Here is a 27,046-nt window from a genome sequence, read left to right on the forward strand (position 1 = left end):
TGTACCCCTGATCGGTCGAACGGATATCCCTATATAATGGCCATCTTATGTTGTAATATTTTAACTTTGCATATGTTCTCAAATTTAGTTCTGAGGACCTCCGTGAAAACCTCCATTGGGAGTCCCGACACATGCACCCTAGTTTTCCTTCATTCTATTTCCCTTTGGATAGGCGGCGTGTTCTTAACAAGAACCCTTTTCCCAATTATAACTTGCCACCCATCTCTTGACCCGTTGGGTACAATACAAACTTCCCTTGACTTCCATTTTGCAGTGCGTCAGTACTGCTTCTTGATGTACCTCTCACATCCAGGACTGGATCACCCGGCTTTATGTGAGTATAGTCAATAATCTGATCGCGCGGGGGGGGGGGGGGGCATGCGCTACAAGTACCCTGTCCTTCAATTGTAACTACTTCCGTCCGAAAGTAGTACTCTAATTTAGCCATATTAGTAGTGAATGGGGTCAATATAGGGTCTATGGGAATTAGCATTAAAAAACACCCTGGGTCGATATAGGGTCTATGTAAATTTAACATGGACAAAATCCCTGGGTCGATATAGGGTCTATGAGGAATTAGCATTACAGACCTGCCTGGGTCTGTATAGGGTCTATGTAAATTTAACATTAATCACCCTGGGTCTGTATAGGGTCTATGTAAATTTAACATGGACAAAAAACCCCTGGGTCTGTATCGGGTCTATGTAAAATTGAAACAGGGAGGGTCTCTATTTTTTTAAAAAAAAAAAAATAAAATAAAAAAGGGGTAGGCAATGGAAAGGCTATCTCTTTTCGAGAAATATGGGGGGCCCTGAAAAGGGCCTTTGGGTTTTCTTCTTCTGCTTCTAAGTTCTTCTTTTCCTCCACCAACTTCTTATTTTATCTCCTACACTCTTTCTCTTCTTCTCTTTCTTTTTTTTCTCCTGCTCTTCTTTCTTCTTCTCTTCCTCCTCTTCTTTCTTCCTCTTCTCATTTTCTTCTTCTTTTTCAATTTTTTCGTTCCATTTGCGTATTCTTATTCTTTCCTCTTCATCCTCCTTCTCCTTCTTTATCTCTTTCATGACACCACTAATCTTGTCCTTTGCTTTTCTTAAGTTATTAATTTCCATCTTTACACGATGGGGACTATAGGAATAATGGTCTTCAACGAGTCTTATTAGCATCTGTTCCATTATTCCTAAGTTGTCTAAAACGTCTTGCAAGGTTTGTATTTTGTCCATTTGGTTTGACGCCATCTTCTTTTTATTCTTTGCAGAATGGTTTGAACAACGAACACCGTGGGTTCTTATAGTGAAAGCGCGGACGTGAAGGAAAACATCCCCCTAATAACATAAAATGGATCTTACCTAGATCATGACCGAACATCGCGCGTACGTGAAGGAAAACATCCCCCTACTTTCTCATTTCATATAATATAACCACAACTATGCTCTCTACATACGCTAAGAATCAATAAATAAACCCATAATCTACTATTCACACAAACTTACTTCAGCATTTACAAACACAAACACACAAACACATACACTTCCACTATTAATAAAGAGTTAGTGTTTATATTCACACTACTCTACCTACACACATTGGCAAATCGATCGTTATTTCTTTTCTAGAGTATTGGGTAGCCCTGAAAAGGGCTGTTTTGTTTGGAACTTCATGGACACCTGGTTAATGGTGGCACCTTCCAGGCCTGGCGCCACATACACATCTTATCCCCCAGTTACTTTTTACCTTTTGGGGGGAGAGAGCAGAGGCAGGATATGTCGCTTCAGAATCCCAATTTTCGCTCTCTGGGATTCTGAAATTTTTTCTTCTCTCCTTTTCCTCCTCCTCTTCTTTGTATCTTCTCTCCTCCTCTTTGTATCTTCTTTCCTCTTCTTCTTTATATCTTCTCTCCTCCTCTTCTTTGTTTCTTCTTTCCTCCTCTCTTATCCTTCCCTCCTCGACAATGGCTTCCGCGGCCAGTTCATTTAATATGCGCCTGGCATATTCCAGATGCACATGAAGTTCCAACAGTTTCTCCAGTCTTGTGTTCATTTTTTGGTGTTGATCAATCAACAAGGGTAGCTGGACTGCCGAACGAGTTTCAATTTATACTGAAAGCGCGGACGTGATGGAAAACATCCCCCTAAAAACATAAAATGGATCTTACCTAGATCATGACCAAAAAAGCAACAACGCGCGGACCTAAAAGAAACACTCACTCACTTTTTTATGCTACCCATTACTATTTTAAATTTTTTTATAAATCACTTCAATAGACTATCCACATACGCAAAGCAATCCAATCTAACCCCAAATATACACCTCAAACACCAAAAAACATCATTTTAATCTACTATCCACACCAACTTACTTCAGCACTTACAAACACACAAACACATACCCTCACATTTTTTATAAAAGAGTTAGTGTTTATATTCACACTACTCTACCTACACACATTGGCAAATCTATAGTTATTTCTTTTCTAGAGTATTGGGTAGCCCTGAAAAGGGCTGTTTTTGTTTTTGCTATGGCATTCTTTTTTAGTTTCTAAGAATGCGATGTCCTCTGAGGATAGACTTTCTGGCGATAGGTCTGCTTCTTCGGAAAGAGAAGAAGAACTCTTTGGTGTCGATACGGCAATCGACAAAGCCTCTGTCAGCTTCAGGTTGTTGCTGCTGTTGCTGTTGCTGCTGCTGCTGTCTCTGAAGTCTGTACTTCTCTGTCCATTCTTCTTTTTCCCTGTTCATTTCTTCCCTGAAGAGTTCTTCTATCAGGTCTTCAGTGATTTTTAACATTCTCACATTCTCTATTTCTTCTGGCTTCGGTATCAGACTGTGTCTGACCCTATGCAAATTCACGTAGGCTTCGTTGAGCTTAGCTAGTTTGGAGCACATCTTCTTAAGAGGATGAGTCGACAATGGATGGTTAGACTGGAAACAACCCCGGTTCTTAAAGTCAAAGCGCGGACGTGAAGGAAAACATCCCCCACACGGTTTTCGAGCCGCAACGTTCAGTGAGTGTCATGAGAGGGATAGTAAGAAATGAAAGAGCATCAATCCAACATTCTTATAGCTAAACGAACCACAAAGGCATTTTTTTCAAAACACAACATTTTTTTATTCAAAAATCACTTAACACTAAACAACAACAACTCTAACATTTTTTTAACAATAATCCAACATTATAACATCAAACAATTTTTTTCTAATCACAAACATTTTTTTCTCAATAGACAATCTACTTTAAACAGGGCTGACAACGTTGTGAATGAAATTGTGATTTCCACTGTTGGAAATCATTAGGCCATTGATGGACACTACGTTTCCTAGCTTGAGACAAAAGATAAGCATAATGGTCACAAAACCATCGATCTACTTTCACATCGTTTCTAGCAGAAGAACGAGGATCAAAATGAGTCACTAAATGTTCTAAGGAATAGCCCAGGCTGCGATGATGCAGAAAATACACACAGTACTGTCCACACACCAAGGAATCTGTGCCTTGTAATTTCACGTTATTGAATCGGGTGGTCTGAGTATTTCTTCTCATAAAGTCGATGATATCGTCTTCCAAAGGGGGCAATCCGTACGAATCGAAATATTCCACGCATCCTTCTTGAGGAAAGTAAACGGCTACCCAGTGGGTTCCTGGGAGATGACTGTCGTCCGTGTTGATCACGTAAGCTTGATGGTCTTTAGGTTTGCGATGAGGGAGTTCATCTTTAGCACAGACGACAGGATTCCAAGAAGCCGTATACGAACTGTGGTTCAAAAGGTAATAAAGTTCCCAGGTATCCATTGTTTTGTGTGTTTTTTCTTCTTCACAGGTAATAATACGTTGTCAATTCGATCCTGACTTTTTGCTTGAAAATGTCTGACGAATAAACGGTTATTCGTTCTGTTTCCTCACTCTGATTCAGGAGAGCTTCGATACGATGGATCTCTTGAGTGGTTAATGGTGGACAAGAATGTTCACGCAAGTCTTTATACCACTGGTGCAACACGTCTTTGTTCGAGATGAGACTCCAAGCTTCGTCCAGATACTCGTCCAATTTTTCTTCTTGACTCAACATCAGGCATTTATCGTGTTGAATTTGACTGGGATGATCGTTTTGACATCCATAACAATTTTTCTTGATCAATTCCGTCATTTTGTCGACCAAGTGTTTGGCAAAACAGGAGACTAAATGGGCTTCTTGTTCTGGCCATCTCGATTTCATCATGATTACTTCTTCTTCTTTTTCCACGGTCTCCTCACATTTCATCTCCAAAGTCTCTCCACTAGGTAAAGAGGGATAACAGTCTTCCATGGTTTCTAATAATCTAAAATGACTTCTCTCAAACTGTTGATTTCTATGGTATTATCGAATTCTGCATACAGGATGACGTTCACTGTTGCTGGTAGTTCTTTTGCAAACTGAAGTTCCACACGAATCTGGCCAGATTTTATAGGGTGGAAATGTCCCTCGTCGCTGCCTTGGTCTGGAGTGAAATCGAAAGCCCACAAAGCATAGCCTCCTGCGTAATCGTCGTACGTAATGCCGTGACTGGTGTTGGTTCCTAACTGGCCGGTGGTTTCGTACAGGGACAAGTACGATCTCAAGTAATTCATCTTTGTGGGATCAAAGTCAGGTTCGAAAGGTCGGGTACACAAGGTCTTGCCATCGCGACTGACTTCGATTTTCTTCACGTCGAAGTGTTTAAAGTTGAAAGAATTTTCAGCGAAGGCTCCGTTGAAGGCTGAATTCGAGACCATACCAAGGATTAAACGCTTGGGTAACTGTCCTTGAAACAGATGATCTTCGATCATAGAATGCTGTCCCTTGGGAATGGTGAACGTTTTCACTTCCACACGTCGTATGGGATACTTGGCGGTCGTTCTGCTCAACGTTTGACTGATTTCGTTACCTACTTTGGGTAACACTTCCACGCGTCGTACGTAGAGTTTGGCCTCTAAAATTTGGCTTTTAGGATTGCCAGCAGTAGCATCAGCCAACAAATGGAAAGCGGCACTGCTACGATTCAGTCTCAAGCGGACATTGACCCCGTTCAGCAAATATTTCTCTTGCAACCACATGTCCAAATGCAAACGATCCATCAGTTCTAAACTCTTTCCACCTAGGATTTTGCTTCGTCTTTCCACAAAGCCGTCATTGTCTTTATCTGTTTCCTCAAATGCTTTCGCTTCATCAAGTTCCCACAGCACACAGGCATTGAGATGAGTATTCTTGGCATCTATTCCGTACGTCAAGAGATTTTCCAGGTAGGCACGGTAAGGGTAAGTATCCATGCTGCTGCTAACCAGTTTGTTGTTCAAGTACAAGTCCACTGAGCTGAACAAGGAATGCATGAAATTGTTGACGGGAGCTATTGGCTCAGTGTCTGCTACTTCACCATTATCCTTATCTAGAACTTTGACTTTCAAATACAAGTAACTGCTGTTCAGATCCATGTAATCTTCGGGCTGTCCCTTGATTTCAAACTCGATGGGAGCAGAATCGGTCAATGAGGAGACGGGGTGAAATTTCACCCACTGAGATTCTTGCATGGTCATCATGGTGGGGGGCATGGCAAACAGATCGAGTTCCGTCTTGGAACAAGCGCAAGATTCTCGGTGCATCATTTTTTGTTGCTGTGTCTCAATAATCGAAAACGTCTAAATCTCGAACGGTTCTTCTTTTCTTGGCCTTTCTCGCTTGAAGTCTGGTGAAAGGGTGTTTTCTTCGTCGTCTCTTTCTGCCTTGTCCTTGCTGAATGCCTGACTCGGTAGCGTGCAGGGCATTTATAGGTGTGTCTCGTCGGCCCAAAATGTCTTTACCCGTTTGCAGCAAGACATTTTTGCCTGCCCTCATGAAGGCTTCTTTAGGGTTTTGTTTGTCGATGATGACATTTTGGAGAAATTCTTTGCCTTGCGTCAGTGCCGCATCTTTCAAGGCGTGCAATCCGCGTGTCACCATCGGTTTCAACACCGGGGCCACCGAACGAAAGGCCGATTTCAGCATATTTCCTAAACCGTGTCCTCGCTGTCGAGCAACCCCTCGGTACACTGGATACATGACTTACTTACGAGTCGTGAGAAAACCGTTTTCGAAAATGGAGTTTCACCGTGACCTTTCCTTTGGTGAATGGAATATTTTGTCCCAAATCTCCTTTTATAGCAATGTTGACCGTGTCCAAATACGACTTGCTGACAGGCAAATAATGAGGATGGACAAATTCCCGGTGAACGTGATAGGTGTTTCCACCTTCCTGGTCACTGGTTGTCGTACTATCCACTTTGAAAGGAATGACACGCAGTAACGGCACAGAGGTGTGTCCCACCACGTTGTACTCCACCACATCGGAATACACAAACATCAAATTAAGTCCTTGGTTCAGTTCTACCGGTTTTCCAAAAGCTCTGTAAAAATCCATATTATTGTTGATCTTAGGGCTCATATTTTGTGCGACCATTGTTGGATGTCCACCCAAAATTTCAAACAAACTACCATTGAACCTGAAGGACAACATTTGGGTATCCTGAAATTTCATCAGTAAGCGACGAGCCACTTTATGGTACTCCAGGGTGACACTTTTTTTGATTCTGTTCAGGGCTTTGCCAAAGGCGAACTCGAACCTGTCCACAATAGTGTCCACCAAATGTTGGCCACTAAAATAAAACCCTGGTGGAATTTTCAAGGTGTAGATTTTGAAGGGTGGATTGCTGGCTTGTTTTGTGTCCCCTGAAAACCCGATGTCATTCATGGCTTGTTGCAATTGTTCGTTCAGGATTTCCACCTCAAAAGTGTTTTGCTTTTCGGTGATGTTTTGGATTTGTGTAGGGTGAATCATTTCTACTAAAGCCACTTCCCAATGGGCTTCGTGATCTAAGGGGATGGCTTGAGGTAATTTGGCCGTGTAACAGCACAACGTGTTATTGGGAAACACCTCCATGGAACTGTCACTGGGTAAGGTTAAGTAAAATTGGTTTTGGTGAGTCATAATTCCAGAGTTCTGTGGCTGTCCGAGGGGTTAGTGGATGTCAGAGGCGTGTCTCCGTCTAGAATGGGGTTCTGGTTGTGGTTGTTGTTGTTGAAGTGGTGACTGGCACTGGCACTGGACACAACGTTCCCGTTCGAGGAGAATTTCAGGGAGGGATTGGGAAGTAGGTAACCGATGCAACTGCTCAATAAAATGGTCCACAATTGTTTGTCTCCTTGTTGCAAACTCAAATTGGCAATGGCTGCCCCGATGACACAATACACCATGAAGATTTGGCAGAAAAAGACGATTTGCGTTTTAGGCACACGTTCTCCACACCACACCCACAAGGGTTGTTTTTGTAAATCTTGCACAGAAGAACTGGGTGAAGAAGGAGTGGTCGACGTAGCTGCGTCTGCTGTGTGAAAGGGCATGATGGTCACTTCTTTTTATAGTCGATGACTTGCGAAGCGTCGATCCAAGAATCAAAACTGGGTGGATATCCTTTCCAACGTACTTTGACTTCTTTGACACGTCGTTTGCCCACTTTACGGGTTCTGCGTTCGAGAATGCTTTCGATGTCGTACACGTCGTCTTCTTTTTTGGTGACACGTTGTAACTCGGGTAAATAAAACGTTCCTTTGAGCACTTCTCCGTTCATGTCTTCCAATTTATAGACGGCAGGATGACGGCCATGCACTCGTCCAGTGACGCGAAACAGTTCGGTCGTCCAGTTAGGTAAGTAACCTTTGTCAAAAGTGCGTTTGGTTTTGCCAATGCGCACCCAATCTCCTACGGTCAACTCTCCACTTTTCTTGGGGACAGCCCTCGTCGGGGACGTACCAAACAGACGCTCAAACACCAGCACTTCGTTCTCGGGAGTCACGTCTTGCGGGGCACGTCCAATGCTTCGATGGTAAGATTGGTTGTACGCTTGCACCAGGTGCGGTAAGATGTCGATGTACTTCAGAGTGTGGTGATGCGTAAAATATTTCCACATGCGTTCTTTCAAAGTGCGTTGAAAACGCTCCACGATGCTGGCTTTGGTTTCGGGATTCTCGGTGGTAAAAAAATGAATGTCACGTTTCTTTAATTCTTTTTGGAAAGCTTGGTTCAGAAATTCGGTGCCTTTGTCCGTTTGCCATCGAAGAGGGTGACGACCGCTTTGTTTCAACACCCGTTGCAGGGCTCTCACTAACTCGCTGCTGGATTTGGAAGTCAAAGGCACGACCCAGGCAAATTTGGAAAAGACGTCGATGACACAAAACAAATATTTGTAGCCACGATTGTAGCTGGCCAAATGAGAGACATCGGCTAAATCGGCTTGCCATTGATGATCGATGCCTTCCACTCGGGTGCGACTTCTGGAAAACTTGCGTCGAATGGGTTTGTGCAAAGTGTAGGTAGCTTGTTCTTGTAACCATCGTTGCACTTGAGGTAAACGGAGACTTTTCAGTCGCGTTTTCGCAGCACGATACAATTTTTGAACTCCTGCGTAACCTGCAGGATGGGAGGGATCGTAGTAAATGCTGGCTAAGACTTTTTCCATTTTTTTTTTTTTGTGTTGATTGGTGTCTTAATAAGGCACCCACTCTTGGAAGAGGCTACTCTTTTTCTCTTGGGGTATTTTCTTGGATTGCAATGCTTTGCGTGTGCGACCGGCAATAGGTGTTGAAGAGGAGGAGGATGTCTGAGCGGGGGATATCGGTTCTTGTTTCACTTCTGTCTTCACTTCTGTCTTCACTTTCTTTTTCTCTTGTGATGAAGAAGGGGTGGCCATCATCTTTTTAATCCATCCAATTCTGGAGGTAGGTGGTGTTGTTAACTTGCGTACTTTTTCTGGTGGAGTTTGAAACCCTTCTTCTTCTTCTTCTTTTCCTTTTTCTGTCTTGGTCACGGGTACTGGTGGTACTGGTACTGGTACTGGTACTGGTGATGGTGCTGGACTTTTCATCAAGGTCTTAAAATCTTTCAGAGTGGGTAGAGCTGTTTCGTCTAAAGCTTTCTGGTGAAAGAGTTGCAGTCGTTGCAAGAGTTGACCGTACTTTTGCGATTTTTCTGTTTCGGACAAATCTTGGCGATCCATGAAGGATTGCAATTCGTGTTGTAACTGGGACATCTCGCTCAAATTGGGATTGGGAGGTAAATGCGGGGTGCGCTGTTCTTGCCACCGATGGTATTCCATCCATCGTTTGTAAGGCACTAAAGCTAGTTTTCGTCCTTCCATGGGGTTGTCAGGGGTGAATTCTGAGATCTTGGGACTTCCGAAGGCCTTTTTATCTTGCTCCCACCAGTCCTCCCAACATGGTTCCCAAGACTCCTTTCAGTATGGGGCCTAACAAGAGAGGTAAAATGCCTCCACGTTGGACCAGCATCTTCTTTTTGTGACGAATGGGAATTTTCTTTCGAACCATTTGGCGAAGAACGTGACGATGCTTGCTTAAGCATTGTTTCTGGTGTTTGGACAAAGGGATCGTGCCTTTCAAGACGTTCAAACAACATTCGCACACGGTATCGATGACCTCTTTGGAGGCTGTTTGAATGAGTTTTTTTCGTAGGGGTGGAGAAGCTTTGGACAGGACAGATAACATGTCCCCATGTTTGGCTAAACGTGGTGGTAGTCCTTTCCTTTTCTTTCCTTGGGGTTTTCTGGAGGGTGACATCTTTGCTTGTGGGTTCCGGGACATTCACCAAACAGACACTAACGTCGATGACTTAACACACACCCTTTTATCTTTTTTTTTTGGGACTATCGCTTTGTCATAAAGGTGACAATGTTTTTCCCAAAATCGCCAAGGAATCCTCCCCTTTGTTGACGCCTCTTTTTCTTGGAACGACTGTGTCTTTTCTTAGGGTAATGTCGATGCATGGCTAAGCGCTTTGTCGGATGACGCGTCTGCCTTTGTCTCTTTCTTTTGTGGCTTCTTGGAGGTGACATCTTTTACAAGTTCACTGATACCCCGACTTGGTCACAGGTCTTTTTATACTGGAACGCGTCGCCACTGATTGTCTTTACGTTTTATCAGTTTGAGGACAGGCATGACACGTCGTGCAGGGGTACGCAACGGACTAAATCGAGCCAGTTCTTGCTTTGACAAATCCAGTAAACTTTGTAACATGCCCGATCTTTCATGGACTTTGATTTTGGGAGAAGGTACTTTGTGAGCAGCAGCCACTGCCGCTAAATTGGAAGGTCCTGCCACTGGGGAAGTTCTTTTGGGGGTCATCAACGGAGAAGTTCTTGGTGTGATCAACGTCTCCAAGTACTCTTCAGTTCCTGGTGACATCAACGGAGAAGTGGACAAACGTGAGGCTGCCGGAGACGCAGTCACTGCCGTGGCAGGTCGTGGTTTGCGAGTGTAAGTTTGCGTCCTGGCCGAGGTGCCTCTCTTGCGACTAGTTTTCTTCTGTGGACTTTTCTTTTTCTGGGGACTTTTTCTCTGTTTCTTTTTCTGGGGGCTTCTTTTCTTTTTCCGGGGTGGTGTCTGGTAAGAGGAGGGTCCCGCCACTGGAGAAGTTATTCTTCTTGGGGACCTGGTCTTTTTCTTTTTCTTCTTGGGGCTTCGTTGGACTTTTGTCTTTTGGATAACTTTGGGGGCATTAGGATCCCATCTTAAGAGAGAGCGAATGATGACCCCTCCTAGAGTACCGCTCCCTCCAGGTTTCAAAATGATTTGTATTTTGGTTTGAGTGTCGATGCGGGGATCGGCCAGTTGGACCAAAGCGACTTTGTTTCGATCGAAAAAGCGTTTGGTTTGATGAGGAATCTGAATGATTCCTTGGAGTAATTGACGTGCCGTCACCGTGAACCATCGTAAGACTTCTTTGAGACTAGCTTCTAAGACACGAGCTCGTGTTTGTGGATCTTTTTCTCGACTGATGCCATACAAGGCACGAATCAATTTGACGGGAAGATGCGACTGAAGGGACGTCATGTTCACACTGTGTGAGACAGACGAAAAAGGGTCTGAGGTTTTTATAGATTTTTTTCATGGGGAGTGAAATGAAGTCGAGGACGGAGACGTGTACAGGACAGGCCCTCCGTCTTGGCACCAGTGGTGAAACAAGTGGGTACGAAATCGCAAATCCTCGGGAGTCGTAGGTTTCAAATCGACGAGTAAATAGGCGTGTGGCATTTGACTGGCATCGTCGTACGCCTGAGTCAGCCAAGGCGTTCCTAACTGTTTGGCTAAGACTTGCACTTGCGATTTATCTCGAGGGCTTTTAAACAAGACCACGTAATGCGCATTGAGACTGATGGTGCGATGGGCTTTACTTTGTTGAAACAAATTTTGGGTGATGTAAATGACACTGGCATTACGGTGATGCCCTTTGCGCGTGAACCACAATTTAATTTCTTCTTCGTCTTCTCCTAACATGTCGTCGAAAATGACCAAATGGGTTTGACGGGAGTCAGAGACAATGCCGTCGTCTTCTTTAGGAATGCCTTCCACAAACACGATGGAATCGCCTTGACTTTCTCGCAAGAGGCTGTACGCCGATTGCCACTCTTTGTAACACCACACGATCCGTTGAGGGGGCCGATCGATCAAATGATGTTTATGTTCGATCAAACGTTTGACGAATTCGGTTTTGCCAGAACCGCTAGGTCCAGCAATGAGCATGTTAAAGGGATGGCGAAGATACAAAGCCTCCCAACTGGCACGATCTAAGTGTTCGTCGATGACTTTGACAGTAGAGGAAGAGGGAGCAGAGACAGTAGAGGTAGCCATAGTGTGAGAAATGTCACTTGTGACACGAAAACAAACAAGACAAGAGTTTATATACTTTTTTCAGAACACGTTTATTGAATGTTTTTTTTTCAAACATGAATACGAAAGACAAAAATACATAAAAGCCAAAGGCTTAAGTACAACAATAAAAGGCACATGATAACGATGAACGTGGAATAAACACAAGTGTCTGTACAACAATCACATGTTTTGGGTAATGTTCTAACCAGTTCTATAGTAGGGGGTAAGGTCACACAAGTGTCCTCCCGAAAGGGTCTTTCAGGCCTGTCCACGACAGTCCTGTCCTGGGCGACGGGTTCTTCTGGCACCGTCACTAACACGGGTTGAAAAGTAACTTTTTTCCTTGAACAACTCTCGTGCATACTGGGCCACTTCTTGGGTCCAAGCCTCAAAACCCCATTCTTTCCAGGCACGGACATCTGTCCAATGGGGATGTAAGTCACAAGCTACACACACATCGTCATACACGTCTTGGGTAGCTTAAAGTTGACGAATCTTTTTTTCCTGTTGAGGTCGAGAAGTATCCAGATGAAAACGCAAGGCTTTGAGCAAAAGGAGTTTTTCGTGACCATTTAAGGCCATTGAGGTGGTAAGTACTGATCGTAAAGAGTCCACAAAGAATCGGCTGGTAAACGAAATCCCAAAAAACAAGTCAGTAAGACACACACCACTTGTCGTCCCAAATTGAATGGATAAAATTCTTGTAATAATTGATGATAATGATCCACGGTTTGAATATGGTCATTGAGTTCCTTCCACGGAATCTGTTGGATTACATACGACATAAGTCGTGGCATAACAGCCTGTTTTTATAGTCTCTTTGTTTCGAAAAGAATACACGTACTTTCTAGCCAGAGATCTTCGTTTTCCAGTTGGGAATGTAAATCTTGCATACTGTAACCGAAACGTCAGAGTTCGTTTAGGTGTTTCCTCTTCCGCTAAGTAGATTCCACGTAACAAATGTTGGTAATCCTTTACCTTGTCTTCCTCAATGGGTTGCTCTAGGTGAATCTCGAAGTAACCAAAATGATCAACACGTGAATCATCGGGGGCCTGGAAGTATTGAACAAGGTCTGACCACTGAAACAATTTCTGACGAATCAGTTCTCTTATACCATTCAGGTACCAGTGGTTAAAGATCTGGTGACGTAACGGATGCAGTTGTTCTTTACGTTTCACTTGTATTTTCACCAGCTCTCGGTAAATGCGTTCTCTCAACTCCACAGGCAAAGCACGAATGTTCTCTAGCAAAGTATCCATGAATAGGTCATACTAAATCCTCTTTGGTCTGACACAAGAAATGTACTCTTTGCACAAACATGGTTTCACTTCAGTGTCGAATTTAAATCGTTGAGTCACTAATCTACACATTACAATTCGTTCAGAAGTTTCCTCTTTCACTAAGTTGACATTGTGTTCAAGATGTTGGTAATTCGTTAACTCTTCCTCTGGAATTCGATGCAGTACGTTTACAATGATGTAACTACAATCGTCCATACCAAACCAATCCTTTTTAAAACTAGAGGATCGTTGATCAATGTCTGTCCGATGGAACACTTTCAATTGAATCAATCCTTGTATAGCCTTCAGGTACCAGTGGTTCAAACACCGGTGACGTAACGGATGCAATTGTTCTTACGTTTCACTTGTATTTTGACCAGCTCTCGATAAATGCGTTCTCTCAACTCCACAGGCAAAGCACGAATGTTCTCTTGTAAAGTATCCATGAACAGATTATTATGGTAAGAAGTTACTTCAATGTCTCGGTCCCACTAAAGGTAAGTAATGACAATTCGGTGACCATCGAGCATGTTCTACGTAGGCCGAATCTTGCGGTTCCCAGTGGTGAAGTGACACACCGCAACTGAAGCACTTGACTTTATCTCCTTCGCCCAAGTAGAAAAATCCGGCTCTGGCTAATTCTTCGGGGGTCGGTCCTCCCAGATACTTAGGCCATTTTCCTTTGAACGATTGAAGACGATTTTCAAAGTCGCAGTATTCCGACAAACGCACAGGAAACGAATATTCGTCTTTCACAGGTTCGTTTCGATGAGGGTTGAGTGACATGGGTAGGAGTTTGCTCAGGGCTGGATGACATCCGTAGGGGGGTAGACGTAAAGGTGAACATTCCCCTTTAAAACGAAACCCAGTAAAATGTCCAAGAGGACGAGCAGCATCGCTTTCGCATCCCACAGGTTTGACACGCACAGCATCACTTTCCATGATAGGGGTAGGGGCACTAAAGTTCCCATGATGCTTTACGGCATCGCTCAGGTCACAACGTACAGCATCGGTCCCATCGCAAGGCTCACAATCGCACTCGTCTGCAATCTCCGTTACGCAATTACAATGGTAACCACATGGACAATCGCAGTTTCCTTCCGGACATTTTCCGTCGCAATGCCTGGGTCTTATCCATCCAGTATTAGTCACACTAGAGAAAGATACAACTTTTTTACAATCCCCAAACTGGAACGATGTCTCTTTCAAAGTATTCATCTTGTTCGCTCGGTCTTGGTAGTCACAATGAACTATCGATCTTGACTATAGCCCTTTTTTATACTAGTCGCAATGCAGTCTCCAGCTTGTACATCTTTCCTTTTTTACGTTTTTTATGTCTTGTTTCGGAAGGTACCGTCTCTAAGGTACCGTCAACATTGTACCGTAGTGTGATGGGTGGAAAGGCCATAGAAAGGTAAGGGCAGTGCGGAGACCATCGAGTATGTTCCAGAATAGCTGAATCTTTATAGATACATAGATCCATTCGTAACTTCAGTCCGCAAGCGAAACACTGTACCTCGTATCCCAATCCTGACTCAGGTCCCAAGTAGACAAATCCTGTTCTAGCTAAAACATGCGAAGAAGGTAATCCTTCCCTATCCGTAGGCCATTTCTGAAACGTGTCCAATCGACGGGCACAATCACAATAGTCAGGTAAGAAGACTGGAAAATGGTAGGGTTTGAACTTGGAGTTCTCATCGGGTTTCTCACTCGATTCTTGCTGTGACGAAGTCATCTTTCTGGTGAGTGGCTATCCTCTTACAACCAATGTTTTATACCAACGTGTCCATACGGTAAGGTGAAATGATTGCGAAGTCGAACTCGCTTCTGGTACACGATTTGATAAACTTTTTCCAAAGGTCGACTGACGATGTGGTGAGTGGGTAAACGTACAATCTTGTTCGGTTGGTAAGTGGTCACTTTAAAGTTTCCATCCTCTCCCGATTGCAAGGCTTCTTTCAATACCCCAAAGTTGACCACTCGACTGGTACGATAATTCAGAGTCAGTCCTTTCACTTTGCACGTCGTGTGCACTTCTCCTTGTTTGTCCCGGTATTCGTAGCCGTAATTTTTGGGACCGCCACTGACGAAACTTAGAATCTTGTCGTCGGGATGCTCGTCTGTCCAGGCTCCTAAACGGTCTCCTTCGATGTTAGGGTGATGTTGAATCGGGTGATCGATGTAAATACAACTGTCCGTGTCAAAGTACAGGACGCGTTCTTCTAACAGTTCTAAAGCTTCGTACAATTTTAAGCGAGCATGAGCTGTCACGTAAGCCGCAATGATGACATTTCCAAAAGGGTCGTCTTGTACAAAGTTCAGATCTTCTTCGTAATTGACCAAGCTCAAATTCTCTCGAACGACGTCCACGTGTTTCATGTATTTGGTTTTGTCGTGAATCATCTGGAAGTAGCGGGAAGGTTCTGTCAAATATTCCGTCTTGGGTAAACACGGTCGTTGTGCCATTTTACCCCACAAGCAATTTAACATCACTTTGGCAAACGATCGCCTGCCTTCGTTTTTCTCGATGTGGTCTAAAGTGATGCCTTCTTGTTCGTAGTATTTCTCTTTGAATTTTATTTGGTCTTCGGGAGTGTGACACCAGGAAGGATAGCCGCTGGCTTCTTGCTTCAGTTTCAAAAAGGCATCCACGTAGTCTGCGAAAATGCCTTTCTGAGTAGGGTCACCCTTGCGGTATTGTTGTGTCTTGGGAAAGTGACAAATTTCGTACACTTCTAACAGTTGGTATCCCATGTCCAGAGCTTTGAACAATTCTACGCTGACCCAGGTTCCCGTCAAGGCCCGTTCTTCCTGGCTGTTCTGACAAGCTTGGTCTTGGTTGCACGTTTCGGCACAAGTACGGCACAAGGGAAACATCAGTTTGCCTTGACAATGGTGAGGTAAGACGGGATGGTATAGGTTCGTGGGAGGCAAAACTTTGCACTTGATCAAGCCTTCGTATTGTCGAATGTTTTTCAGGTCGATGTGTTCCGTCAGCAATTGCGGGTGCCCTACAGGAAAGCGACAATATTTGCACACGTAGGGATACAGCGAACACACGTCCAAGTACTTGATTTCTTCTCCTTTCTCTTCGTCGGCTTGGTACAGCAAACAGGTGGCATTGGTCCTTCCTCCGTACAAACTATCCCTCGGGTTCAGCGGGTCCATGAACTGGTAACTTTCCACGAGGCGTTTAAACTCGGGATCGGTTTTCATACGGTAATCGTACTCGTGTTCCCACATTTCCACCACTTGGTATCCTTGCTGTTCTAACTTTAGGCGCCGCTGACAAGTGTCCTGGTACAAGTCTTCCATGGTTCGTTGTAAAAACTGATTTTTAGTGCCACGGTCAGGGTAACAGACGGGACATCCGTGAAATAAGCAACCGTTAAACTCGTACACGATCTTGGGGTTTTCTAAGTCCCAACCATCGACCGAATACGTTCCGATGGTCTTTTCACCCCCTCCGTTGCGGGCATGCTGAATCCACTTGTCTTCCTTGTCGCACAAGTAATGTAACCAACGTAGGGCTTTGACCGAGTATTGACGTTTGACATAGTGGGTCGTTTGAGGACTGATGACAGCCACGGTGTTTTCAGGCATGAATCGTTGTCGATACACTAAGGAACACGCTTTGGCAATGGTGCAAGCTTCTTTCAAAGGATCGACCCCTCCGTGTTCCATGAACAGTTCTCGAAATTTTCCACAGCAACGCCGTAAAATGTCCACGTCGGAACGACAATACTTTAGCATTTCTTCCTGAAAGTCGAAAGGGTCCGAGGCGTGAGCCTAGTACCAAGCGTAGAAAGCTTCTCGTTGTTCGGTACGCATGTTGTCGGGGTCGTAATAGTGAGCCTCAGGAAAATGGGGTAGAACGGCATGTTGATTGGCTTCCGTATTGAAAAAGTGTGGTAAGTACCCTTTAGCCATTTCTGTCATTCCAAACGTTTTAGGCATTCGACTCAAAGGCATGGCCAAGTAACTCATCGAATCTTTAAACTGCACTTGTCCCACTTGCATGAAAATGATTTTGGCTCCGTTCAAAGTCACTTTAGGACGTTCGGTGCCATGTTCCGTATAGTACCAAAAAGAAACTGTCCATCGTATCCGGAGAAATTGTGAGCCATCACTGTGGCATGGCGATGACAATCTCGGTAACGTTCGATGTCCTCTTAGCTCCATGTCTTGTCGATGGGGTCTAAGACCCATTTGGCAAAATCGTCTAGCGTCTTTGGTCCTCGAAAGATTTTTTCACGCCCTCCAGGAATTTTGCTGCAGTGAGGGCAATGACTGAAGATAGGTTCTTGAATACACTTCTCGCACGCTCGATGAGCCACGCAGAAATTAGGAATGTGAATGCCAGTCTCTTGCATGCATTCGAAATCGAAAAAGATGAAATTGCCTTTCTTCTTGTGACCGTCCTCTTTCTCTAGTGGGGGTTGGTATTTTTGCACGTAACATTGGTGTTCCAAGTCCACGATGTGGTGACAAATGTGACATTTTTTCTTTCCTGAACATACGTGTGCCTTGACACTATTGGTACGTATGCCTTGTCCACACGCGGGGCACAATCTCAGGAGTTGACAAGCGCATTTCTTCTGTGAACCTTGCGTCTTCAAATGTTGTTGGTAACAGGTAGGGCTGACAAACGTGCGCAGACAAGTTGAACAAGGCACTGGTTCTTCGCTCAGACAGGGTGGAGAGGCCAAACATCCTGAGCATTTCCATCCACAATGTTTGTGTTGCTCTCGATTATTATAACCATAGTCACATTTCTCACAATAATAAACATATCCCAGGAATCCGGTGATACTGGTATGGTATCGAAATGTTCATCGTGATGATAAACATGAATGTATTTTCCGTCCTTAAAATCTTGCCCTCGAAACAACAAAGACCCGCGCACTTCTTGAGGGTGCACTTTCAAGGTGTATCGTGGAGCTAGGGCATCTTGCAATTTTTGCATCTCAGGAATGCCACAGGGTGTGTCTTTGGACATGCCAGCTTGTCGTAACAGGAGTTCTGCTTCACTTCGTTGTTTGGCTCGGTCCGATTGTCGAATGTTCTCCCAGTCTCTTTTCCATTCTACCGTGTCGTTCTTGTTGGCATAGGTTCGTCCCACCACGATGGCACGGGCTAAACACATCTGGTCATGAGGATTGTGAATTTGGACAAGGCTACGCTTAATGCTGCGAAGGTCGTTCACCAATAACATCTTTTTGCGTCCGGTCCCTTGAGGAGGAGAGACGTGGGTCATGTCCAATGTGGCTTTTCCATCGGTGATGTCAAACTGGTCATTAGATTGTTGCACGTGTTGAATCTTGTCCATGACTTTGGAAACGGTCAATTCTGCAGGGGTGCTAAACTCGATCCAAACAGGGGATTTCAAACCGTCGTGTTGTATGGAAAGTCTCAAGCGGTCGTCTTCTTTGGGTTGACATTGTCGCTTGAGTGCAGTGAGCAGAGAATCCCACACTCCGGTGATGAACCCTTCTGCTTTCTCTAACGGTACTTCAGACTTGAAATCTTTAAACTTCACCGTGTATTTGTAAGCCGTGGTTCTAAATTTTCTAGAGGAGCGCTTTTCCGTCTCTCGAATGGAATAGTATTTTTCAGGGTTGACTAAGGGTGGTGAACATGGTTTAGAGGGTTCGGATTCTGGTTCACTCATGTCCTCTTCAAAATCACTGGCATGAATTTGTGCCAAGATTTCAGCCCTGGTACGAGGCGATAGATCACGTTTCTGCCTCTTACTTTCTTCTTCTTTCTTCTCGAATGAATGGGATCGTTTCATCTTGAAAGCAAAAAGTCAAATGACTCAAGTTCAAACACCATGAGCTACTTTATAGTCATAGCAGACCAGCGTATATAAAAGGGTGTGTGTCTTATCCTTTCACTATTCATTTCACTCTCAAGCCGAGCACAACGATGGAAGAGACTAAACAGATGGAACGTTTCGTCAGTGCTTTGCGAGGGGTCATTAGAAAATTCTCTTCAGACCAGCCTACGGACTACTCTCCTTCCTTTCGAGATAAAAGTCAAGATACTTGCTATATCTGTCAGAAGAAAGGGCATTGGTCTTCAGAGTGTCCAGACCGTCAAAAAAGAACAAAAACAGGGACTAAAAAAGACAAAAGTCAAGATACCTGTTATTATTGTAAAGAAAAAGGACATTGGTCTCCAGATTGCCCAAAAAAGAAACAAGAGGAGTCAGAAGAAAAGAAGGATTCTTCAGAAGAAGAGAGGGATTCTTCGGAAGAAGAGAGGGATTCTTCAGAGGAAGAAGAGGAAGAAAAAAGACAATTCTATTTACAAGAGGCAAAGAAACAGGAGAAGAAGAAAAGAAGAAGGGAAGAAAATGAGGAAAAGACGGTGAAGAAATTCAAAAAACAGAGAGACTAAACAAGGAGAAAGAAGAAGTCAATGAACTTTTTATTAAAGTGTTGTGTTGTGAATTGTGAATTGGATTGTAAAAAATGGATAAAAGAATAAATGAATGATATAAGGTAAGTGTCTTTGAGTTTTGATTTTAAAATAAGAACGTACACTCACGCACTCATACACAGACACGTACTATAAGGGTAAAATGGGTGGGGTTTATTTTTTGAGTTATTGGCAAATTGAAATTGTATTTCTTTTCGAGAAATGTGGGTGGCCCTGAAAAGGGCCTTTTTTCTTCATGGTGAAGGGGTGAGTTTAAGCAATCAACTTTAACTGCCTTATGCCTTTGCCACGGCCAAGGCCTACTTCTGGACTGCGTAATGTTGATGATGATGATAATGATTGGGTTGAAATCACTAAGGGTGGTACGGTAGGCTTAGTCACAGGGTTGACGTGTTTAGCTCGGGAAGGTCGTATTCTCTTCGGTCGTGATAAAGAAGTCTGATACATTTGTTTCAGACTTCTTAACTCCGCTAAAATGTCCAACAGTACCGTAACCGTTTGATTTTCACCCTCTTGTTTCTTTGCTGCTACTTCTTCTTGCTGTTGCTGCTGTTGTTTTTTTCTTACCTCTTCTTCTTGTTGCTGTTGCTGTAGGAGAAAAGCCTGTTCCGCTTCCTTTTGTCGTTGTATAAATTTCTCCAATTCTTCTTTCTGTCTCTGTCTAAAATTCTCCACTTGCGGTAATGAAGAAGGTAACGAAGGTTCCGGAACAAATTCTTGCGAGGAGAGAAAATCCACAAAATCCCAATTCACCTCTTCTGAAAGTAAGTCCGGGTTCCCTTGGGCGGTCTCCCCTGCTGGTGCGCCCCATTGGATCGTTTTCTGAGTTTCCGTCATGTTGAATCACTGTCGCATAGATTGACTGCACACAAGCGCTAGCGAATCTATATAGACTACGTGACGTCACAGACTGCTCTCTTCGGATTGGATGCGGGCTGACTGAATTCTGTAACGCGTGTTCGGATTGGTGAATGAACTCAATCCGTTTCAATCCTACCTCTGCCTATAAATAAGCGCAGTTCAGTGCATTGATTCACCTGTTCTCGTCGCTTCAAGATGTGGACCACAGTTGACTCATCCACCCTTGTGTCTTCCATGATGTTTAGGACAGACATGCTCATGTATGTCCGATCCAAGTGGACCGTTGTCCACAGGACAAACACCAGCCTGTGGATACGTAGGATCTACGTCGAAAGACAAGGATGCCTGAAAAGAGTGCTAATTTACGGGCCAACAGTGAGACGAAGCCTAAGAACAAGAAGAAGACCAATGCGGTGCCCTTTATGTTAATGAATACATTAAGATAAACCCAAAGGCCCTTTTCAGGGTCAGCCATATTTCTCGAAAAGAGATAGCCTTTCCATTGCCTACCCCTTTTTTATTTTATTTTTTTTTTAAAAAAAAAATAGAGACCCTCCCTGTTTCAATTTTACATAGACCCGATACAGACCCAGGGGTTTTTTGTCCAAGTTAAATTTACATAGACCCTATACAGACCCAGGGTGATTAATGTTAAATTTACATAGACCCTATACAGACCCAGGCAGGTCTGTAATGCTAATTCCTCATAGACCCTATATCGACCCAGGGATTTTGTCCATGTTAAATTTACATAGACCCTATATCGACCCAGGGTGTTTTTTAATGCTAATTCCCATAGACCCTATATCGACCCCATTCACTACTCATATTCTTCAATATAGGTTTATTAAAGTAGCTCTCAATGGTGAGTTATTGCAGTAGTTAAGCTGTCTTTCCTTTTCAAAAAGGTTAAAAGTATGTTTATAGCTCTATAAGTTATTGCACAACAATTCTTCTGTACAAAAAATATAAGCACAATGTCATGCAGTCAAGCTATGTAGCAGCAGAGAGGGCGAATCCCACAAACTATTTCGCTTAACAGAACCTTCTATCGAGAACATTTTAGATAGAGCGGTTCTTTTCACAAAATAAACCCTCCAGTCAGTAAACATGACAAAATAGGCTTTCTCTGCTGACTTGAAGGGTTATCTCATGAAAATATCTACCTATACAACTATTTCTGCTAATACAAGGGTCTATCTTGCAAAAACACTCGGTGTTGTTTAGCCCTCTCTGCTGCTCTCTAGTTAGAGAGGTCGCCGCCTACAACTGCCAAACGTTGATATTACCCTTTATAAAACGCATTGATGCTGTAAACATAATTGTCGCCGTTGTTGCTACGTTTTTGTTGTCGTCGTCGTCAGAAGTGTTTCCCTACAACTTCAGTGACTTTGTCGCCGAAATAGTGAGTTTTGTAAACGCAATTGTCGCCGTTGTTGTTGTCGTCGCCCTCTCTGCTGCTCTCTAGTTAAAAACTGTATCTAACCCAACTCGATACCGTGTTCGAGGATCATTTAAATTTATCGTTACAAATCCGTGTGGTTTTGCCTGAGCACGACTAAGGAATTGTTTAAACTTATTTATATCCATATCGCCGCTGCACCAAGTCTGATGTATATTTCGTAACGTGTGTGTGTCAACGCCGTTAAACAACGGAAGAATGTTACAGTTGTCCCTGATCACTTTTGGAATTTGTGTATATCGTTGAGTTAAATAAATCACATCCACGTTTTTATGTCTGCCGCGTGTGAATATCCTGGCAGGGTTTGATTGTTTGTCCAACATCACATCGTCGTACACAACTAAATTGTTAATTCTCCCATCAATATCATCGATACTTGGTGATTCATCAATACTAGTAATAAATTTAACAATATCATCACCGTCGTTTAGCAACTTTACACTTTCATTAAAATCTTTTAACACGCTGTAGCATCGCTGATCGTCCACAGATGGAGCTACCAAATACAACTTATCCCACTTCATCCACTTCATTATTAAATTAAGTAACAACTGCGTCTTACCGCTCCCAGATGGGCCTATAATTATCATTCGAATTGAATTTGGTAGCACTGAGTTATGTTTGATTGGCTCTCGTTGTTTTGTAGCAGAAAAGTCAGTGATCTCCATTAGATATATTATAAAATGATATGGATTTATATTGTGTGAAATGTAGAACACGTACCCCAACTGCGGACATAACAACCACTACAACAAAAAATAATCGACAAGCGCTCACAGGCAAGTGTGAACGTTGCGGCACAACGAAATTCAAATTTATTCCGTCGAGTAAAAAAAAAATGGAGGTGATATAGCAGCTAAGTTAGGAAAATTACCAGGAGCTCCGTGGGCTAAATACCCAGGAGAAAAACATCTTCCAGGATATAATTACTGTAGTCCTGGAACCCGACTTGATATCAGACTTGATGCCTTAGATCAGCCCAATCCACGTGAGTATCCGATAAACGCTATTGATAAGGCGTGTCATGCGCATGATGTAGCTTACCGAAGTAAGGATTTGCAACAGCGCCATCTCGCGGATGTGAAATTAATTCACGCGTTAAATGCCATCACTGATAAATCTTTCAAAGAAAAGTTAGCTAGTTGGTTAATAAAATCTGCGATGAAAGGTAAATTAGCGCTAGGTGCTGGTAATTGATTATAATGAAGTCGATTTATTATTCCCCAAAAGGATATTGGAGAGGTAGCGCAGCAATTAGTAAACTTGCTCAAGCAGCAAAAGTTACGCGAGTTGCTGCTAAAAATTGGTTATCCAAACAAGCAATATGGCAAATGTATCTACCGCGTCCTAAACAAATTCACTTTGCATATTTTAATGTTAGTGTACCAAATGAAGTTCACCAAGCCGATATATTATTTCTGCCACACGATACTATTAAAATCCGAAGACGTCAAAACACATACAAGTACGCGTTAACTGTAGTTGATGTTGCAAGTAGATACAAAGATGCGGAGCCGTTAGCGACTAAAACAGCATCTGAGGTTGCTTCTGCTTTTGAACGAATTTATCAACGAGGACCTCTACGATGGCCACAGTTGTTACAGGTTGATCCTGGCAAAGAATTTCAGAGTGCAGTATCATCGCTGATGAAGCAACATAACGTTGCCATCAGACGAGGGCATACTGAAATTCATCGTGATCAGGCAATTGTTGAGCGATTTAATCGAACACTTGCTGAGCGGTTATTTGGATATCAATACGCGAAGGAATTCATTCAGGATACGAGATCTCGTGAATGGGTTGCAAGATTACCAAGTGTGATAGCTGCGCTAAATAATGAAATTACTCGAACAACCAACATGAAACCTGCCATCGCGATCACAATAAAACATATACCTGTGCAACGACGTGGTATTTCAGCGCAGCCAATATTAGGTGATGTCACTGTGAGATATTTATATGAACCAGGTGAACTTGAAGGTGGTAAAAAAGAGCGACTGATCCTATCTGGAGCATCACGACACACAAGATATCTAACATAACTAGATCCACTGGTAGACCAGCAATCTACAGGCTGGATTCGACTGCACCTCAACGTGGATTCACACGTGAGCAATTAGAAGTAATTCCCGAGGACACACAATTACCACCCCGATCACTTAACTAGCGCTGGCGCCTCTGCGTCGATTACATTCAAGACAGGTCAGCATCACATTTTCGCGTGTATGACCGCGACTGTTATCTTTTCTATCTTCGGTAAATTGTCTTGAATTTTTATTCGAATACTGCCGTAGCATTATACAATTACAGCTCGCACAGTGATTATTCTGCTGTTGTTTAGTGTCATGATAAATTCAACATCAAGGTCGAAATCGCGATTGTTTTTTTTGTCACTCTGTTTGTAACCGGCTAATTTTTTTCTTATTATGTGGCTGTTGTTTTCATAGCTATCAGCATTTGACTCTTCCAAGACAATTCTTCGTAGTTGAGATATTCTTCTGACTCTGGAGACAGCTAAGTAAACTAAGTTTGACCATTCGATTCGATAATCAACGATCCAGACAGTTGTATCACTGATAGTCAGTCCTTGAGATGAATGAATCGTCATTGCGTATCCTAGCGTCCACGGGGATTTATTCATTTTTAGTGCGTCTTTGACAGCATCAATGTCAACTAGCACAATATCATTCAATACTAAATTCTGTTTCTCTGTTTTCCCAGGAATATCAATATTCTGTAACCGCGTATCACCTGGTCTATAACATAACGGCACTGGCAACATTGGAAACTTTTCTTGTTGTAATTGAAATAGCTGCTGTTGAAGTGTGTCTCTAACTATCTTTCTACTTGCCACTATCAAATCGTCTGGTTTCCATGTTTTCCAAAAGTCGCTCATTGAAGTTTCAGGAATCATCTCGCGCATGATTTCACATTGAATTTTATTCGGTTGTAATCTGATTAATGTTTTAAATTCCTTCAACGTTGCATCAAGTGCTCTATGATCATCAGACACTTCTTCATAATAATCAACAAAATGTTTTAACCAATCATGTGGAGATTGATCAACAAAAGGTGGTGGCTGAACGTGATCGCCGCACATAACCACTGCAGTATTCGCTGTTAGCAGCCAATCCAGGAACAATTTTAATATATCTAACGACACTGTGCATATCTCATCCCAAATTATCTTCCCGGGAATATATTTTGTTCCCATTCGATCTGGAGTCCATACACCACCGCTGTATTTGAAAAAGCTGTGATAAGTACAAGAATTAACTCCTCGTTGTTTCATCTCCCAGGCGAGTCTGTGTGTAGGTGTAAGCACAATCATATCTGAATCGAAAATCTTCGATTTTCCACGAAATAATTCAATCGCTCGAGTTGTCTTACCAGAACGACCCGGTCCGTTCAAATAAACAGTTTTGTGTCTAGGATCATACACAGATGGTGCGTTCGACATTTCTGATAATTCTGATTTACAATAATAATCCTTAATCGTAACATCAGCGGATTCACAATGTCCATGTAATATCTCCGCTTTTATTCTCCACGAACTCCATGATTCATCGTTGCTTGTAAAACGAGCCAGTGATTCTGAGTATCTGCTACTGATATAAAATGAATCCGTTGCAACTCTAACTGCAGTGTCAGGAAATCGATTTATCATTGATAGCAAATTTATAGAAACATAAGCCAGCATCGAAGATCTTAAATGTGTGTATTGAGGAGATTCTCCACTAATATAACTTACAATTGTGCCCAACTTTTCCCCGTCGGATAAGCGTCCGTCCTCCCGATTACAAAATATATTTCTCGCAGTGGCATCAGCAATTATAAAATTTAATTCAGCATCATCGATAATCAATCGTGAGTGATGCAGTTTATGATCATATGCACCACCTTGAGTAAATTTACCGATTATTCTTCGTCCGAGATCTTTTGCTGTTTTTTTCACTATTGCTGAGATTAATCTTAAGAACTTTAGGAGCTTCTTTAATAATGACATCCATGGGAGTATTTGGACTCTCTCGTGCATACTCTTCAATGACTTCATCTACACTGATACACTCCGGTGTTGGTAACCGAACTAAAGTCTGCGGTCGATATGATATGATTGCTTCACTGACCGTCAACGATACCAGTATTCGGCTGTCAAGCATATATCGCAATAACACTATTGGCGCCCAACGCTTTTCACTAAAGTGTCTGCCAAGCCAAACATAACAGCACGGATGAAGTTTTTCGGCAAATTTAAACGACGTCACACGAGCAAATCCTGTCAGGGGAAAATCGGGTAAAGGACCGTTTACAGCAACTCGTGTCATCGAGTTCGTGGGATGTCCAAATCGCTTAAAATATTCGTTACACTCGCCCATCCCGAGAAAACTTCACGGATAGCATGCAATCATATCCACGGAAATCATCTCGCGGTGGTCATACCAGGTATTGCACAGCCCGCCATGTCCATACTCGACACAACTTAATTGTACATCCGAGAGAAACTCACTTCGGGTTGGTCTCCATGAATTTCTTTCTCTTGCAGCGTGGGCGACAACACTCGGAACTGTAAAACAATTAGTTAATAACTGCTCGGTGTTTTCTTCGATTGCATATTTCTCTGCGAGTTTTTTTTCATTTGTTGTTGCAGAGACTCCGTCCGGTATAAGTCGCCGTTAGGTTTTACAAATTGATCATACTCGCCATCTTCGGAACTTTTAAACAACCACATCGACACAGGGTCGGTTTTACTTATCTATTTAATAAAATCAAATATATTCCCCTTATAATATTTCACAACACGATCCCGCGGAAATATCGTAACTGCGTTAGTCCAAGCGTGAGCGTTATGATAAATGATATTTATTGGAGCCCCGTATTGATTATATTTCGATTTGTATAACACTTCCTCTGTTATCGTTGTTACGGTTATGGGAAATCTTAATGCTTTTTCTAGCTCGGCGACATCGTTTATTGACGCTCCTGTGTGTTTGACCCGCTCAGTCCACGCTGCTATCTTGGACTGTCTTAACGCAGTCAAACCGTTTCCCCGCATTGCAGTTTTAAAATGTTCCATTACTCGCTCGGCTGCACAATTCAGCGCCAATAACGTAGTCGTCCTCATCGGGGTGAGTTTATCAATTTTTTTTTTTTTTATCGGATAGATTCCATAAATGACCGCGGTCACAGGATACGCTCTCGCGTAATATGGTTTATCAATCTCGGTCAGCGCTCCTGGTTTGGAATCTTTACAGTCTTTCCGCTAGCAAGGACAGGGTCGAGTTTGTCACGGATAATCC

Source organism: Sinohyriopsis cumingii, unplaced genomic scaffold (assembly GCF_028554795.1).
Source record: "Sinohyriopsis cumingii isolate HCF-2022 unplaced genomic scaffold, ASM2855479v2 utg000663l, whole genome shotgun sequence".
Taxonomy (NCBI): domain Eukaryota; kingdom Metazoa; phylum Mollusca; class Bivalvia; order Unionida; family Unionidae; genus Sinohyriopsis; species Sinohyriopsis cumingii.